This window comes from Engystomops pustulosus, chromosome 7 (assembly GCF_040894005.1).
Source record: "Engystomops pustulosus chromosome 7, aEngPut4.maternal, whole genome shotgun sequence".
Taxonomy (NCBI): Eukaryota; Metazoa; Chordata; class Amphibia; order Anura; family Leptodactylidae; genus Engystomops; species Engystomops pustulosus.
The window spans coordinates 73,207,874-73,220,261 of NC_092417.1; the positions used below are offsets into that span (position 1 = coordinate 73,207,874).

Sequence of the window (12,388 nt, forward strand, 5' to 3'; positions counted from 1 at the left end):
ACAGTCCTAATCATTATCATCATGGCCATGACAAGCGTGTATGTATTTTATATTTCTATTTTTTTCTTTATACATTTATCTCTGGGAAGAGATTTGGTATGAATCCGGCATTGTACAGGCACCAAATTGAATCGAAATCCTTTCTGAATTGCTTCGGATGAATTTGTAAAATACCAGAATTAGGGAAAGGGAATATTTGAGGGAAAATGAAAAAAATGATAAAATGTAAGCAGATAGGGGTTTTTCATGAAAAATCTGTGTTTTGAAGGATTAGAGAGAGTGTTATATCTCAATTTCAAGGACAATTGAAATTTATTGATTTGGACAAAAACAAAATCTTCTGAAATTTAGGTGAGTCTTGAGTCTAGTGTAGGGTAGGGGCTGTATTGGTAATGGAATGGTTTAGTCTAGAATTATTTGATATGGCATAGTACTGTATAGAATGATACATAAGGGTTTGGCATAGTACAAGATTCAATATGTTATATAATAATATAGTGTATGGCAAAGAACCATATAAGACAGTGTGGTATTTTATCAGATGTAATATGATACATAGAATAGAAGGCTATCAAATCTAATGAGATGCATGGTATGTAAGCGTTATCAAAGGTATCTGCATAGAATTTTTGCTTTATTACTGCTTTATTGTTAATAGTTGTTCCCATGAAAATGTACAAGGACAAACATGATAAAAAAAACATGGCAAGTATTAACATGGTTGCGTGTATAATATAGTAGTTCTGACTTACATACAAATTCAACAGAAGAACAAACCTAAAGAACCTATCTTATATGTAGCCACTGCCTGTATACGGTATGGATTGTTGTAGTTTCGAATAATCGGAGTGTCTTATAGTATGCATAACAGTATAGTATGAAATGGTCTGATAAAATGTTAATTCATGGTCAAGTCTGGTCTAAAAAGTAAAGGCTTGTTTCAATCTACTTGGTATTTTCCTCTATTCATGTCCTTTTGGAAGTGATGTTAGATCATGGGGCTCATTTACTTACGCGGTCCTGTCGCGATCCCCGGGGTGCATTGTCCAACGAGGAGGAAGTCTGGCACGATTCACTACGATCGTGCACCCGATATCCTGCATATGTCGCTTCCCTGCTCAGGTCAGCTGGAGTTCACCTTCTTCTTCCCAGTGTATGTGAGTGCATGTCTTGCGACACAATTTGAATTTTAAATCTCGCGCTTAGTCCGAATCAGTTGGGCCCCCGATTCGCATGCGCAAAAATCCGATTGCGTGCACCAAAAATCCCTGTTAAATGCGGCGCAAATCGGAAATTAAAAAAAATGTGGTAAACGGACACAGACAAATGTGGACTGGTTTATAATCTGAATAATGCTGCACACACATAATTTTTTATGTTTATTTATATCAATATATATTGATATTAAGTCACAATGGATATTTTGTGCTGGTGACAGCCACTGACTGGTTATTGTCTAGCCCTTACACAGTCCTCTCTGTGATGTCCTCCTGGATGGCTGCTGACCTGCCTAATCTCTGATTTACAGCTCTCAGCTTTTCTGCGGTCTCATATTCAGTTTATATGTGCACTAGGGGCCCACACATAAAGTCTGACATCACAACCCTAATATACTCCGGGAATCACTGTGAACCTCCAGGAAGCACAGGCAGTAAATAAACTCCTGCTATATGAAGAAATATGGTGGGAGAATTGGAGCCCTCCCTCTAATGAATCAGATTATGTCCCTCAAATTAACCCCAGGGGACCAATTACAGTGATTTCCCTCCATACAGACCTGAGTTTCTGGTAAAATTAGTTGTAACATTGTGCTGGGAGCAGCCCCACAAGGCTTAAAATTCTTAATTTCCTCCTGCCATAGTAAAATTGGTTCTCGGGGCTCTTGAATACAGTGCAGGGTTGGGATGGGGACTTGACACAAACCTTCACTTCCCCAGTGGATGTGGAAAATGGTTCCAGTATTAGAATAACAGAGCCAGTGTTCAAAGGCCCATAAATTATGTAGCTGCCATGTCCTCCTGGGTGAGGTGTCAGGACCACTAGTTGAGTAGGTCAAGCGAGGCTGGAAAACCTGAGATAGAAATAAGAGGTCTACAGGAGCCAAGGAAGAATCCAGTCCTACTACAGTATATAGGGAAGAAGCCTATGAGAAACAGAAGCAGAAATACACATCTTTATTGCTGTTGCACTAAAGGCTATTTTACATATTTTTTAAAAATGCCTATATTTTGACAGAACAACAGACTATTAAATGTAAATGGGGACCTCCTGACTTTCCTCTGAAACATGATGTTGAGGGAATTAAAGATCAGTCTTGTTGAATTTTAGCTGCTTATTCCGCTCTTTGTATTGCAAACATATGTAAGTTCATACAAACCAAATGTGCACAGGGGGAGTAACAAAGAGCAATAGCTATGGCTTGAACTATCATTTTCCTACCTGACATTTAAAGTTTATGGAATCTTAACATTTTTGGACCAGTAATCAACATACCATTTTTGCCCTCATAATGACCCTAGGATCACATTGGCATTAGGGCTTCAGTTGTTCGGCTGAATAGTACGAACTCTGTTCTGGACATCGCTGTGCGACGAAACAGCAGTTGACACCCACATGTCTGGTATTACCGTACTCAAAAGAAACACATACATTTTTGGGATGTATATTTACCACAAATTCATTCTGAATGTGTCCATTTCAGGTCTAAATGAGAAAAATTGTAATCAAAAATTGAAATTTCAAAATTTCCAATCCATTTTTGTTTGCTTCCGGAAAAATAATTAAAGGGTTAACAAACTTCTTAAATGTTGATTTGAATAGGTTGAGATGTTTGGTTCATAAAATGGTGTTACTTGTGGGGGTATATAGTACAAAAACCTTCATAGGGCACTTCCAAACTGAATTGATCACCAAAAATGTTGCATTTCTCAAATTTCAGGAAAATTTGAGAAGTTGCTACTAAAACTTCAAACCTTCTCACATCCATAAAAAAAAAGGAAACATATAACAAATAATGGATATAAAAAGAAGACCAATGGCAAAAGGTTTCTACCAAAAAATTTTTTTGGTGTGACTTTTTGTCTTAAAAGTAAAACATTTGAAACTTTGAAAATAGTCATTTTAAAAAAAAAATTCCTACATGTTTAAATTTTACCAGGTAAGAGAAGAAAAAAGTATTTTTGTGTGTGCTCACCCTTCAGTAGAAGCTTCCCGATCTGTAGCCGTGCTGGATACGAAGAACTCCTGGTCTGGATCCAAGGTGATGGGTAGCAAAAATTCGGAAAAGGATTAAAGGAAATCCGCACAGGCAACTGTTAAAAGTAAAAAATCTTCGTAGAGCTTTATTGGTTACATGTTAAAAAGTGTGACATCAGGATAGAAGGGGAAAAGACAAATCGTAGGTGACGCGTTTGGGACAAAAGGTGTCCTTAGTCATACCCATGATGTCACACTTTTTAACATGTAACCAATAAAGCTCTACGAAGATTTTTTACTTTTAACAGTTGCCTGTGCGGATTTCCTTTAATCCTTTTCCCAATTTTTTAATTTTTACCCCCAAAAAAGGAACGGATCAAAGAAATGACACTACTAACATAAACTACAATGTCTCAAGAGAAAACACTCTCAAAATCACAGAGATATCTTAAAGCATTGAAAAGTTATTACCACAGGAAGAAACACTGGTCAAATTTCTTAAAAAATACAAGTTGGACCCAGCAAATTTGTTCTGATATGTTCGCTCTGTTTATCTGCTGGATTTACCGGACCGTACCTAGAACTGCTAAACTGAACTCAGCATGTCAGTTCAGTTCTGCAGTTCTGTGCTTCTGCTGTTTTGGGAATATCTAAACAAAATCATAGTAACAAACCTCAGCTGTGGAACATTTTGGGAGTGATCATCAGTGTAACCCATGCAAGGCCTGGAGAGTTTCCAGAACAGCCCAAAACAGCGATAAAAACATTTCCAGGCAATGATCTGTAATTTTAAGAGCTGGAAATGCTTGGCTATGCTATGTACACAATCATTCTTGTTTTGCCATAAAATGTAGAATTTCTGTTGCACAACTTGGACCTAATGTTTATTTTTTTTAAAAAAGCAAGTTTTGGGAAAAAGCCTCTCTATCCAGGGCCACAATTTGCAGCAGGCCTCGTGGTTATCCCTGGTAAGCCCATGTATTTTACATTGGTGTCCGATAATCCGGGTGCTTCTCCCTTTACTGTATCAGCAGAAGGAATTTCTCCACGGAACATGTTGTCCAAGTGGCGGAGCTTCTGATTAATGAAATACGTCTTCTTCCTCGGTTTGTTTGTTTAATTAGGCTGCTATTTGAAGTGTATTATTTGTGATAAGCTGCCTTTCAATTAAAATGAGATGAACAAGCAAAGCAGGAAGAAGAAAGAGCTCGCAGCAAATTAATGAAGCTATGAGAAGCCCACAGGAGCCGCCGGGAGATTCTCTGAGGGCGATTATGGCTTGGCATCTCTGATCTATAACCCCTTCATTGCTGGCTTCGGCCCCTCCCATTTACACTAAAAGAAAATGTGATTTAGGTGGTTTAGTTGTGTATTTTTGCCCCAGTTGATTCTATCCACTGGGTTTGTGTCCTTGGTATCCAGTGATTTGTAGCCCCAGATTTTGTTCCCCAGATACTGATGTTAATTGATTTCGTACCCCAGATGTTAAAGCAATCCCCAGTCTCTACTGATATTTATTTGATGGTTGTCCTTGTCCCCGGGTTTAGTCAGCAAATTCTTCATGTACAAAGAGGCCAAAGAACCAGGGGCATAACTAGAAGAGAATGGGCCTCATAGCAGCACACATGCATTTATCTACACACAGTTGTATACTGTCTGACTCACTATCAGGTAGGTAGTCTCCTTATCTCAGGCGGGTCAGAGGCCACAGATCTGACTTCATGCAGCCAGCTAGCTGCTGACCACATGGGGGAAGTAGACAGCAGGAAGCAGAGATGAAATACTCCTAGTCCTGCTGTCCACTCCCCCTCCCCTGGATATTTCTCATTTGAACTGTTATCTCAGGTGTGTACTATGGAAGATAATAATACTAATCTTTATTTATATAGCACCATCATTATCTTATGTCTGTTTATGACTTTGTTAAGATGTCACTGTGTATACTTTCATATAATACCCTGGCCTGATACATATATTCATTGTTACGGACATTTTTATATTGCTGGTATACTATTTGATTCACTATGGACTCACAATTGAATTACATAATTACCATCACCACATGGTATGAATTATTGTTTTTATGTGCTGGTGACTTTTGTATCTTTAATATACTTTAAAAAGGATTGATATATTTGTAACTTTATGGCTGCTTTATTGTATTCCTCACACTTCCCTATAATTATTGTCTGTTTTATTATTATCTGCTCTAGAGGGTCTCCATTATTATTCATCCTCTGCTCTGGGGCCTCAATTATTATTATTTGTCTTTTCTGGGGTCTCCATTATTATTGTTATTTTCGGTCTGTTTTATTATTTATTGCCTGGCCTGGGGTTGGAATTACTTACCTTGCACTGCTCGTGGTCTAAAGCCTGCCTCTCCTAGCCCTGCTCTCATCTTGGTGCATTAGGCTGAATTGTTACTGGTGTTTGTGCAGATGATTGTAACTCAATAAATCTCACACATGAACGGTGAATGGCAAAATGTGTCTGCAAAAGGTAATGGTTAAAAGCTTTGCCATGTCAGATGGAAATGAAAAGCAATATGCAGCCATCTTCCTTGAAGCAGTGAGATTGAACTATACAATATCGGAGTGAAAGGCATGGTACTCAGGAGCGGAGGCATGTCTGCTGCTGTTATAGTAACATGGAAAGCCTTCATCATCTGCTTGTAGGGAAGCTGTCTATTTTATTCTACAGCAGAAACATTTCACAGTTTAGGAGGTTCGCACACACCTCGCTACCCCAGGGTTCATGTTAGAAGACGAGGATAAGAGTAGGTCAAGCAAAGCTCAAGGAAACCATAGCATATTACATGTAATAATGGACTCTTCCATGACATGTACAACTTGAGGTGATGGTTTTACCCTTAGATGAACCCCTTTAATTGTCTCCTTAATTGTCCCAGCACAATATAAATGTAAAGCTTCTCTCTATATAGTTCATCCACAGCCATCTATGAAGCATGACTAAGTCTGATTGATGTATTTATGTGTTTTTTGCTGCTGCAGGACCCTCTTCATAATCTGCCACCTGCTTCATGAAAGAAATCAAATAACTGTCCATAACCAACTATGTAGTATCTGTTACAAGATGATGACCCAGGTAAATACATATTATATATATGATGTTTTAATTGCTTTATTATAACACAGAACCTCTTTTTCTAACTAGTCACCCCTTTCCCCGTATTTTTATGATCCTCTACTGACTGTATCTCACTGCCTATACAACGTGTACTTGCAGGTTGTTCCGGCTCTTCATACTCTTGGAGACATCCTTGCGTGTCCATTTTGACATTCATCTTAGCAGTGTGACATTTTATGGGATCACTGAGCCGTAAAATTGTTCTTTTAACATGGACATTCATGGACTCATTATTTCCTATTGAAGTTGCTCATTGAGCTGAGAAGAGTTGAAGACAATTGGTTCTTCTGCAATGTACATTATGGTAGATTATGTCACACATGACAACTTATTAGAGGCTGCAGAGCAATTATGAGTATGGAGTCATTCCTTAGGGAAATGCTACAATGGCTACAAGGATATAGGTCAGTCAGTCTTATATCTGCAGCTTTTGGACAAGACCATAAATATGCACTTCAAGATTTTTGGGACTATTATTAAAGATATGAAGAAGAAGGCTATTTATAGAATGAGATCTGTTACTAGAAATGGCAGGATATTTCTCACCTGGATAAAACTGTAACAAACTTGCAGTGATGAGTTTTGTAGGGTTTTTAACAATCTGCCATCTATGGTTATAGACAATATTCTTATTCACTTATAAGTAAGCAGAAATGTTCAAATTTGTTAATTAATTTTAAAACTTTGAAACATTGAGAAATATTTACCGACTGGACCAGACACTGGTCCAAAGACATTAACTTGATTGTTGGCCACTTGTTCTGTCATCAGACCCTCATGTTTGGGAATGAGGGGTAATTTGGTAAAATTGCACCAGCAAGGGTCCATATTTCAACCTTATAATATACATCTTTCCCACTACAAAACTGCTGCTCTACCATCAAAAAGCCTAGGAGCAGTAATGGCCTCAGCAGGTTTTTAAAGTACCCTATACCCTAGATGTCCCAATCTGTCACATAGCAGAAAGATTATCGCACCCTTCTCAGACTTATTATATTTACCAGTTGGAATAGCGGTTGAGTCCAGTCTCCCATGGGGCAGCATATTGCACAGGATATGAGGTGTGCTGGATTTCTCAAGTAGAGAGCTGATATCCCTGCAGGAGTCCTGAAGATATTTTTGCTGGTATTTAGAAGGAGCAGGATTTCTGTGGGAGGAGAGGGATACAAGGTGAGATAGAAGCAGAAAGCAGCAGCAGCTATTCCACAACTCTAAGCGAACATAGTGATGTACCGCCAGCTCCTCAGCTTTGTGAGATGTGTCTTCTTAGCCTTGAAGTGGAAACTGACAAATTACGAGTCATACGACATCAGAAACTTAACCTGAGCCCTTGGCCGAGAGCCACAATTCATAATGCATTATACATCACGTAAAACTTTACAATCTAAAAGCTTTCAGCAACTTGACCTCACCGGGCAGGTATTGACTGCCCCATTGGAGTACAGATGCCACCTAGGATACAGTCCCTTTGGTTCTGCAATGTTATAATACATCTAGTATTATAGTGAGTTTTGAAGATTTGCTACCTTCTGGCTATGTTTTTGGTGTTGATTCTAGAACCGGAGGGTGTCGGAAACAGCTAATTATAACCAAATTGGTTTAATACTGATGGCCTGTCCGATCACAAAACCATTCTAGGGATTTTCTTATACTATATTTTACTTATCCAGAGGACAAGTCACTAGAAGTTGAAGGGTGGGAGTGTGACAAGGGTGATCAGCTGTGATTGGAACCTGCAGATGACTCATATAAGTGAATCAGCACTGCAGCTTGACTGGACAGCCAATACACTAAGGATGTATAACCATTGTGTATAACAGCTGATCAGGGTGTTTGGTTGAGCACTCTATGTAGTAGGTCATTAATAGTATCGGGGATTGCGACGTGGACAGGGAAGTAAATGTGCCCCACTTTGTTATCTCGGAGATATATATCTTTGTGCTCAGTGTTGCCCTCTTGGTGCTGAGTAATTTACTGTTTGTGGACTTCTAAGACGAGCTGTGGAGAAGATGTAACAATTGCTCTTTCTGAATTTTCTATAAAATATTCAGGTGGAGCTATATAGAACTTAACCCATCTAAAAGTGCAGCATGCAGTAGGAAGTGGGTGTCTATATACATACGGCCCAGAGAGTCGGAGTTGGTGATTGATCAGCAGGGAGGATAGTATCTTCCAGCACCCTGCATTTTAGTAGGATTAGACGGTGTTGAGGTATGACAGGTCCTGAAGGGCAGGGATTGATAAGCGTGAGAGATGAGAGGCAGAGCAGAGGTGATATAGCACCTGCACCAGAGCTGGAATATGTCTCATACTGGTTCTCATACAGACATGACAGAAGATGGATTTATAGGAATCCAGGAAATAAAAAAAATTCAGAAACCTGTTCAGGCAAATCCTGTTAACAGGTGACCTTTCACATCTTTCTCTTTCATGTCTCTGTTGTGGTATGTATAAGAATAAGACAAGTTAACATAGAAGATTTTGCCAAAAATCCCTATCCCATTGAGATCAACATGCTGAGACATTTCTCCGTGGCAGTGGTAAAAAAAAAAATAAGCAAATTACCTTATATTTTACCTTAGATTTCACTCAGAATATATGACACAACATTATGACCTAAGAATAGAAAATATCTTGCCCTCACATAAGTACTCATGGCATCAAGATTAATGTGAGACAGACTAGTTACTAGGAACTTTATTGTAAAGGCTGTACATATGTACTGTATCTATAGGAATCTTAATGTCAATGACAGAGCTGGCAGCAGAGAAGAAAAGGAGAAACATGAGGCCATTTCCAAGTCCATGTGCAGAATGAATCAATCAGTCAGTCCCTCTAAACTTGACCTTAAATATAAGGAGATAAATTCAGAAACATAATAAAGACTTTCAGTCACTTTGACGGCATCTTCTTATCTGCTAAACTAAAAATCTAAAACTATGTCCAAAAGGAGATACCTTCACCTGTGGAACACAATAGTCATTTTTTCCCTGACACTGACACTTTAGCTGTAGGGAGAACAAGATTGCTTATCATAGAATTTTCTCATTTTATTTTCCAAAAACGCTGCTATTTTTGACCTGCTAAAAACGTCTGCTGGATGTGAGGCCGCAGGAAGCCGGCAGCACAAAGACGTCGTACCTCGTCTTTAAATCCTGGAGAAATAGCAGATTTTCAATGTCCTTTTAGGCTTTTCCTTTCTCATCCAACTTATGACATTTGCTGCAAACATGAAAAGACCTTCAGATAAAAGAATCATGTGACAGGTTAGGTGCTCTGGATCCGGCGCTGTATTCTCTGCAAACCTTTTATTCTTCAAAGTCCGAGATGGAGAGTGAGGGGGCTATGATGTGACTGTGGCCATGTAGGTCAATGACCAGGGCCCTGGCATCACAGATCACCTGGGAAATCAGGCGATGATATAATGCCAGCACCTGCCAGGAACCTCTCATCTTCAATAGAACCAGGAATGTTCTGCAGATCTGCAGAGCTGTCATTTCAAAATGACCCAGACATCCCAGACCTGTATGTGGCCTTATAGTATTCTATGTAATGTTTTTCTATAGACTAAATCAGTATTATCATGTAATCATACATTGTAAGATCACCGTGGACCAAGTATACAGTATAAGATGGCGGCTGATGGCTGGTTTAAGCAGCAGAATTTTTATTTATTAAATTATTTTATACTGTTCCCTTATAAAGAATGACTGGACCATTATACAAGCTCTTAAACTTTGTGTCACCCCCTTCACCCTCATAGAATGTAAGCTCTTGTGTGTCCCCCCTCATCCTCATAGACTGTAAGCTCTTGTGTCACCGCATCATCCTCATAGACTGTAAGCTCCTGTGTCACCCCCTTGTTCTCATAGATTGTAAGCTCTCGTGTGTCACCCCCTCATCCTCATAGACTGTAAGCTCTTGTGGCACCGCATCATCCTCATAGACTGTAAGCTCTTGTGGCACCCCCTTCATCCTTATAGACTGTAAGCACTTGTGCCACCCCCTTCATCCTCATAGACTGTAAGCTCTTGTGGCATCCCCTTCATGATTATAGACTGTAAGCTCTTGTGTCACCCCCTCATCCTCATAGACTGTAAGCTCTTGTGTCACCCCCTCATCCTCATAGACTGTAAGCTCTTGTGGCACCCCCTTCATCCTTATAGACTGTAAGCACTTGTGCCACCCCCTTCATCCTCATAGACTGTAAGCTCTTGTGGCATCCCCTTCATGATTATAGACTGTAAGCTCTTGTGAGCAGGACCCTCACTCCTATTGTTGCATATGACTGTTTTTACTCTGCAATGTAATAAAAATTTTGGGCATATATGATTGGCTGAAGCACTACAAAAACTTTTCTGCAGTCATCTGTCAGCTACCTGAAATAACCTGGACTCCAGATATATAGTAATATGCTATTAGTCTAACAAAGTTGCTCCCTGTGCATCCTGGTATTACTAGACAGAAAGTAGAATTGCAGCATGTCAATTCAGTCCAATAAATCCCGCAAGCACGTGGAGCAAGTTTAGGGGACCATATTCTCATGTGGGCCATGAGCTTAAAGGGATTCTTTCAGCACAATTTTCCTACCTGATTTAAATGTTATGACATGTAGAGCCGTGCTGACACATGGCACTCATACCTTTGTTTTAACTGTCCAGCTTCTACTTCTGTGGCCAAACCCCACTTTATAAATATGCAAATAAGGCTGAAGTACATCAGGGGACAGTGGCACAGAACCTCAGGCTCCACATCTTGATGGACCCAGACGTGAAGGGTGAAGGAAAAGAGAAGGCACCAGCCAGTGGAAATGTAGCGAGGGAGTTATTGCTGTGTGGCCAGAGCCTGGAGGCACTCGGCAAATTCTCTCAAAGCAATATGCATAAGTTGTTTTTTGGCATGTGTGGGTAAAGGTCTAAATAATATAGCAGTTTGTATAGGTAAATCATGGTGATGAATTGTAAATCCCTGACCTCTCCAGTTTTTATGACCACTGCAGGCACTGGCTTTATAGATAACCAGTGCTGCCTTCATGTAGCCAGTTATGTCCGGCAGAGGTGAAGTGGATGGATTGCATAAACATCGCATAAACAGGACAAGTAATTTTCTTTTCCTGCAGTTTTTTACATTTTATGCTTTCAAACAACTCCCTTAATTCTCATACAACTGTTTAGACTATCAATATAACAGTCCAACTCACCCGGCACACCAAGCTCAATCCAAGCCGACACAGGTGCACATGGATCACTCTGATGTTTAGAAGAGTAGACTGCAGTAAAAATGGAACACATATGGAGAGACGGATGATGAAAAAGTAAAAATCTTCTACGCAATTCAGCTGCAAGCCTTATTCATGGTCTGACTGTTTAGACTGGTACGTGATAATGTCTAACTTTTAGGCAAGGATACATAAGAATGTAGACAAAAGTGTCTCTTTTCACTGAAAGCAAGCAGAAAACATGGAGTATTTAGCTTAATTAAAAGTCTGAGAATTTCTTACTGTTTACATAATTTCAGAAACTTCTCTGCATTGATATTTTCTATACTCCAACAGTAATAATATAGTTTCATTTGTATTCGCTGCCCTAAGATTAAGCTTTTATTGATATTTTGCTCTTTGTTCTGAAGCGTTTTGCATTTTCTTCTGCAGGAATCCCATTTAGTGGATATATATTATTTACAGCAGGAATCATCAATGGACGAGAGGAGAGTGGCAGCCGCTCATGCTTGAGAGGTGACATAAGACATTGGCTGGACATGATCCACCCCGGAGATGCTATAATAAGAACAGACGGTTGGCACTCAGCTCCTGGCATGTAATACTGGGAGGGATGGGTCACATCTGTATTCTCCTTTCCTATAAATGACCCTCTGTGTGTCCATCATCTATAACAGGCCTGTCTGTAATACCCTATTACCGCAGCCGGCGTCCTCCTTAATGCTGGCACATCTCATTGCAGAGCACAAATCACGTCAGGAGAGTTCATATATCTTGTGGAACAAGTTACCGGCTCTAATATACAGCTGGGGAGCACATCATATTGTC

The 12,388-nt window shown here is 39.6% G+C and overlaps 1 long non-coding RNA gene across 2 annotated transcripts in view; it reads right to left on the reverse strand.

Annotated features, from left to right (window-relative positions):
• Nucleotides 1-1,464: 1,464 nt before the first annotated feature.
• Nucleotides 1,465-12,388, reverse strand: part of LOC140068838 (uncharacterized) — a 39,151-nt gene continuing 28,227 nt past the window's right edge. Inside the window, exons 1-3 of one of the 2 annotated variants that reach the window (XR_011848583.1) lie at nt 11,543-11,776; nt 7,344-7,489; nt 1,465-2,143 (exon numbers count right to left, since the gene is read on the reverse strand). This is a non-coding gene — a long non-coding RNA (uncharacterized lncRNA). Of the gene's footprint in view, nt 2,144-7,343; nt 7,490-11,542; nt 11,777-12,388 lie in introns of those variants that run through there. The other variant, XR_011848582.1, reaches the window with a different exon arrangement.